Raw genomic sequence first — 6,224 nt, 5'->3', positions numbered from 1 at the left:
GGCGGATGGAAATAAAATGTTGTATTTCACTGGGGAACCCAGAACATTATTGACTATACTGGCCCCCAAGTAAGAGGAAAACCGCACCCCAATACAACAGCTTTGGGGTAGTTTCTGGCCATTAACATACGTGTTAATAGAGCACCGAATGAGTGAAGGAAAACGGGGCTTACGATTCCTCTTTGACATTTCTGCCGACAACAGATAATTCTTGGTTTTGGTTTTCAGTTTCTCGAGTGTTACTGAAGATGCACTCATCCAGGCAAATGAATACATTGGATTAACAACATGTGAAATCAAAAAAGCAAATAATATTAATTCAGTATAACGTTGGATCAATGAAAACGCCTGGAGCTTCTGGACAGCATAGAAGTGCAACTGCGTGTCGTGGGGAAATGACTGAATTCTCTCTGAATCTGATTTACACAGGAGATGTGTCCATTCATAAAATCAAGTGAGACTTAGTCCATTTTTTATCGGCCTTTTATAGCTCATCTCCTTATCGAACCTTAGATTAGATTATATTACAGTGTGGAAACAAGCCCTTCAGCCCAACAAGTCCACACCCACCCACGCCCCTACATTTACCCCATACCTAACACAACGGGCAATTCACTTGACCTGCATATCGTTGAACTATGGGAGGAAACCGGAGCACCCCTACGCAGACACGGGGAGAATGTGCAAACTGCACGCAGTCAGTCGTCTGAGGGGGGAATTGAACCCGGGTCTCTGGCGCTGTGAAGCAGCAGTGCGAGCCACTGTGCAACCATGCCGCCCACGAACCTGTGTTATGAGAATGGTGAAGGGATATTTCAGCATATTTTTAACTGATTTCGGAACAGAGACTGTGTCACAGCATCAATAAGAGTGTTAGTGCAGCAGCTCAAGACCTACAGCATGAAAACTATTTTATTTACAAGGCTAGGTGTCCTAAATGATACATCACTGACTAAATGCATTCACTTCCACAGTGAATACATCACTAAAGTGGACAAGAAAAATATAAAATTAGCAGAGAGCACAAAGAGTAAAATGATAGATTTCTTCGACAATCCATTTATGGATCTGTGTGACTCTCCCCACTTCTGTGGGCCTGGAGTCTCCTGTGGGCTCAACTAGCTGTCAAAATGTGTCTGACGGTGAATGTGTTCAGAAGCAGAATCAAGTCAAATGGGACATATGGGATCAGAATGTAATGCAGATAATCCATTATTGTTCAGAACAATGTCTTGACAGTGGCAGCTTCCATACCACAAAACCAGCGAGCCGTCTGAAGAGTACACGTGCTTTTATACATGATGTACCAGACAATGTTCTTCAAGCAGCTCGGTGCAGTCACCGTTCACAAAACCCAAGATGCTGCCATCTTGCTGCAGTGGTAGTATGGCCGAGCAGTCTAAGGCGCTGGATTTAAGTTCCAGTCTCTTCAGAGACGTGGGTTCGCAATCCCACTACTACCAACTTGCTTCTTCTGTACGTATGATGCTCTGCAGAGGTTTGGCGTGCTCATGATGGGTTGAATGGCCTGTTTCAGCACTCTCGGATTATATGACCCTCTGGGGTCACTTTAGAATAAAAACAGTGCTGGAAATACTCAGTGTGCATCTACAAATATTTGCCATACCCTTATGTAGATATTCCCCAGCTCTGGAACTTCTAACATATCGGTTTCACAGTGCACTCACCCTGTAAAGGCACAGAGAGCTCAGGACTGAGTTGAGGAGAGGTAAATTATATTTCCACATACTTTGCTGAATTTTGATCTGAAATTTCTACGTAAATCACAACGTTCCCTGATGTCTATTCTTATAAAAATTGAGAGAAAGGAGTGCTGTTGAATAGTAATTTTAGTAAAATAATTACGCTGACTCTGAGCAACAGACTCTTCAATGGGAAATGGCACCGAAAACAGTTCGGGATTCAAAAGGAAATATCATATGTAGAGAAGTTAAATATGATTAACAAACAGTTTAACTCACCTCAGCGCCTCTGGGAGAATTGACGGGAATAGATCCCAGTTTCCATCTTCTGACCCACATCAACAAAGTATGGTCTATATCTCAGATAAACCAGGTTTCTATTGCAAAGTTTAAATTTCACGAATCCTTGCAGTTGATTGTCAAATAACTTCAATGGGTGCATTTCCGAAGATTCTCACAGATGAATTTAAAGTTCATCAAACTCCTGGCAGCTAACTGGCAATTTGGACCAATGCATGTATTGTCAAAGGAAGACGCTGATCTGTCAGATTCACATTGTCCAGTTTAAATGCATTAAGCCTGATATATAAATCACAATCTGCATCCTTGGTTGCGTTTCCCACAGGCGTGTACTGATAAATGAGGTACACAGCTCTTAGTTTAAACGTAACCTTTGGTGTCATTCCGCATCAATAATTTTATTTTCGACAGGCGCACCCAGATTAATCAGTGACCATGAACTAACTAATCCCTGATCGGCTGTCATGCAGAATAAACGTGATTTTCCCAACTCAGTTTATGTTCGTGCGAAATGGCCTGATGAGTGCAAGGCAAAACATCTTCGAGAAAATCCGAATTTCCTTTCAACGAGAAGCCTGGTGAGACTGCATAGCAGGTTACTACACGGCAATTCCTGGAGCAACCAGGAGTTAATGGAGACGTAAGGAAAATCAGTGGAGGAAAGTCATGGTAGTGACTATTCAGATTCTAATACCCCAGCTCGTGTTGATGAGAACAGGATCTGTATTAAGGTTGCATTGTGTCCAAAATCTGTAATTTTCCTGACTTTCACCAAAATCGGCTTCTTAGAATCATAAGATGTAGGCGCAGAATAAGGTCACTCGGTCTGTCTAGACTGTTCCACCATTCAGTGAGATTGTGTTTTATCGAAACATCCACAAAATCACTTTATTGCCCTATTCCAAAAACCCTCGATTCTTTTCCTGATTAAAAGTCTGTCTATCCCAGCTTTGAATACACTTGATGACTCAATCGAAGCAGCCTTCTGCAGTGAAGAATTCGACAGAATCGCGAGCTTATGAGAGAAACTATTTCTCCTTATCTCTGCCTGAAATGCATAACGCCTTCTAGTAAGACTATGCCCGACGGTACTAGCCTGTCCCACACACTCTCCACATGTAGCCTGTCATTTCAGCTAAGAATCTTGAAAACTTCATAAAAGTCGACACCCATTATTCTATATTTTCACTAGTACAAAACCAAACTACCCAACCAATTCTATGAGGAAATATCCTCTTGTTGTTGAGTATCTTGTGGAGACATTTCCCTATCGAATGATGACACCAATATTGATGATGTTTTCTTAAAGTTTGGGAGTAGGGAGAAAGCAAGTACCAAATAACTAACGAAGATGCAGAGGTGAAAGATTCAACATGTTATCATGTAGAGAGCTGTCCTGATCTGAAGCTTCCTCGCTGAAATTGAATATGACACAATCTCTTCCAATATTCAATCCTTGAGATGGAAAGGAAGAAATCAAAGATATTTTTGTGTCCAATAAAAGGGAAATGGAAATGGAGGGATGAAAATTTCATATATCCGTCAGGTACTTGATGAGCTGAATGGCAGACATCAGCACCATCGTATGAAGTGAGTCTGCGAGCAATAAGGAAAGCGTATATGAGAGAGAATCAGAAAAAAAAATGGCACAATTAATACAGATGGTGAGACACGGAGAGAGTGTCAGAAGGGAGATGGAAGAAAGGGATATCGATTTGAAAAACGGAAATTAACAGCAATTTGTGAAAAGAGCTGGATCCTGGTGTTGAGCGGATTTTATGATGATTGAAGGTGTCGAACGCAGTGATGAGAATTTTATATTCGAGCCCTCACGTGGACGCCACCTCATGACCTCGTGAGGACAGGAGTCATATGGTGACAGGACTTGATATACTGATGAGTGAAGAGAATGTTCTCTGTTTTCCAAAGATTTGAAAAAGGATTGGAGTTGTACACTGACACATACCTTCAAATCGAACATCAAATAATTCGCAATTTCCAGTGGAGAAAGAGCAAAGAACATTGGAGAGACCCTCGCTAATTATCGATATTTCTGATGGATCTGAGTGTGAGGTGAGAACTCAACTTTGAACAGCTACCTGTATTAAAAACAAGTAAAACTCACAAGGATTTGTATCACTGACAAATGACCTGGAAGATAATGAAAATCGATTACAAATCTGGGGAATGTTATGGATGAATGTACATTGAATCTTTCTATCGTCTGCATAATCAGGTAGTTGCTTGTTGATTTTGCTAATCAAGGGAGGTCAGATGCTTACCGACCAACACAGATAATATTGATTAAAATAAAAAAGGAGAAAAGACCGCCTGCCTGGTTTTGGCAGAACTTTCGTGATTTTTGGAATCGTTTGGACTGGCTGATATGTTTTAATCTGTTTCGTTTATTGTCCACTTCAACAACTGTTGAACCTTCTGACAAAAGTAGTAAAAATATTCTTGGCGAAGTGTACTGAAAAAGTATGCAATCACCCGTGACGTACAAATTATAGATGTCGCTTTGGTTTTACGTGAAATTTATTATACTAAGAACTCATGGAATCCATTGTTTGAACCTGATTAAACGAACTCGCAAATTACATTTCTTTCATTTTCTTTGCAATTCTTCTCTCCACTCTGTCTATCTGTCTGAGAATGAGTGGATATCATCATCAAGAGATTTTGCGATTAATATGATTAATTAATAGTCATTAATTAGACTATCATGCTCTTTATCATTGCCTTACCGAAGGCAAGTGATAGATTTGGTTTATTTTGCTATTCCTGTTTGAAGAAGGTGTGAGTCTGTACATTTGAAGAGCAGTAATATGGAAATCTATGTAACTACATTTTGCAGATTTACATAAATATTTCGAAAGAGCACAAAACCCAGCAGTAGTGTATCGTAAGTGAAAAGCGCGTTCTTGCAGTAGAGCTTGCATTCCAGATTCAAACTCTGATTGAGACACTTTCCTGCGACCCAAACAATAGCCAGAATGGGATAGTAAAACATTTCCAGAATCTGAACAGATCAATAGATCCACGATTCCAAATTCATCCATTTATCGTTCTCATAAATATAACTAACCGCAGAGGAAAATCATTTTCTCAATGTTAGAACGCTGGGAAATGTTGATCCCAACTCCTTTTCCATTTCCGTTATAATCTCTGAGATTACAATCAAACCCTCTGTGGTGAGCTGCGGGTTCCTATAAATTTTGAATCCGACACAGCATTCTCCCTTCAACTATGAAAGGATATATTGGGTGGTAAATCCTTATTAAGAGAAACAGGGAATGAACCAGTGACACAATCAGATTTCTGAAGGCTTCAAATAGGTGTTTACTCACATTGAATTTCCACTCGCTGATTTTTAAACAACAGTAAAAAAAATCTGCCTTAAAGTCTAAAAGATTTACAGAAATGATCTTGAGGAAGGTATAGGTAATTTGATTAGTAAGTTTGCAGATGAAATTAAGGTTGGTGGAGCTGCTGTTAGTGAAGATATTTGTCAGAGAATGCTGCAGAACTTAGACACGTTGGAGATTTCGGAGGAGAAATGACAAATGGCGTTCAAACTGGACAATTGCCAGATGATACATTTTGGAAGATCCAGTTCGAGAGTGATATATACGTTAAATTGAAAAGCCCTGGGGAAAATTGATGCATCGAGAGATCTGGGTGCTCAGGTCCAATGTATTCTGTAGGTGGCAACACAGTTTGATGGAATGGCCAAAAAGGCATACGACATATTTCCCTTCATTGGACGTGGCATTCAGTACAAGAATTGACAGGTCATGTACTGTCATATACGACTTTGGAGAGGCCACATATGCTTTACTCTGTACAGTTCTGATCACCTCATTTCCAAGAGGTTATGGCTGGATGGAGACGCGTTTCGCCCGGATATTGCCTGGTATGGATGAGGCCAGCATTGAATAGCGGTTGAGTGCATTGTGATTACTTTCATTAAAAAGACGAAGGTTGAGGGGGGTATGTGATTGAGGCCTACACAATCAGGAGAGGTACTGACAGGGTGGATTGCAAGAAATCCTTTCCCAGAGTGGGTGGCCCAATTATTAGGGGTGACGAGTTCAAGATAAGAGAGGACATACTTCAGGGCAATACATGTGGAAATTTTATTACGCAGAGGGTGGTGGGTCCCGGAAAATTGTTGCCAGCGGATGTGGTAGAAGCAGGCACGACAGCATTATTTAAGAT

At 40.6% G+C, this 6,224-nt stretch overlaps 1 non-coding gene across 1 annotated transcript; it reads left to right on the top strand.

The window, feature by feature from the left end:
• The first annotated feature begins 1,380 nt into the window (after nt 1-1,380).
• Nucleotides 1,381-1,463, top strand: trnal-uaa. The gene has a single exon. It is a non-coding gene; the product is annotated as a tRNA-Leu (tRNA).
• Nucleotides 1,464-6,224: the final 4,761 nt, after the last annotated feature.

The sequence above is a fragment of the Chiloscyllium plagiosum genome, unplaced genomic scaffold (assembly GCF_004010195.1).
Source record: "Chiloscyllium plagiosum isolate BGI_BamShark_2017 unplaced genomic scaffold, ASM401019v2 scaf_14170, whole genome shotgun sequence".
Lineage (NCBI taxonomy): Eukaryota > Metazoa > Chordata > Chondrichthyes > Orectolobiformes > Hemiscylliidae > Chiloscyllium > Chiloscyllium plagiosum.
This window is presented reverse-complemented; position numbering and strand designations above follow the sequence as displayed.